Consider the following 603-nt stretch of genomic DNA (forward strand, 5'->3'; position numbering starts at 1 on the left):
GCTCATATGATTGAAGCTATGTTTCATTGATAGTTTGGAATTTATAGTATATTCTCTTCTTTTTATCCTATTTGATTTTCAGTTGCTTGGGGACAAGCAACAATTTAAGTTTGGTGTTGTGATGAGCGGATAATTTATACGCTTTTTGGCATTGTTTTTAGTATGTTTTTAGTAGGATCTAGTTACTTTTAGGGATGTTTTCATTAGTTTTTATGTTAAATTCACATTTCTAGACTTTACTATGAGTTTGTGTGTTTTTCTGTGATTTCAGGTATTTTCTGGCTGAAATTGAGGGACTTGAGCAAAAATCAGATTCAGAGGTTGAAGAAGGATTGCTGATGCTGTTGGATTCTGACCTCCCTGCACTCAAAATAAATTTTCTGGAGCTAAAGAACTCAAAATGGCGCGCTTTCAATTGCGTTGGAACGTAGACATCCAGGGCTTTCCAGCAATGTATAATAGTCCATACTTTGACCAAGTTTAGACGACACAAACTGGCGTTCAACGCCAGCTCTCTGCCCAATTCTTGTGTCCAGCGCCAGAAACAAGTTGCAAAGTGGAGTTCAACGCCCAAACTGGCACCAAAACTGGCGTTCAACTCCA

This window comes from Arachis ipaensis, chromosome B03 (assembly GCF_000816755.2).
Source record: "Arachis ipaensis cultivar K30076 chromosome B03, Araip1.1, whole genome shotgun sequence".
NCBI lineage: Eukaryota > Viridiplantae > Streptophyta > Magnoliopsida > Fabales > Fabaceae > Arachis > Arachis ipaensis.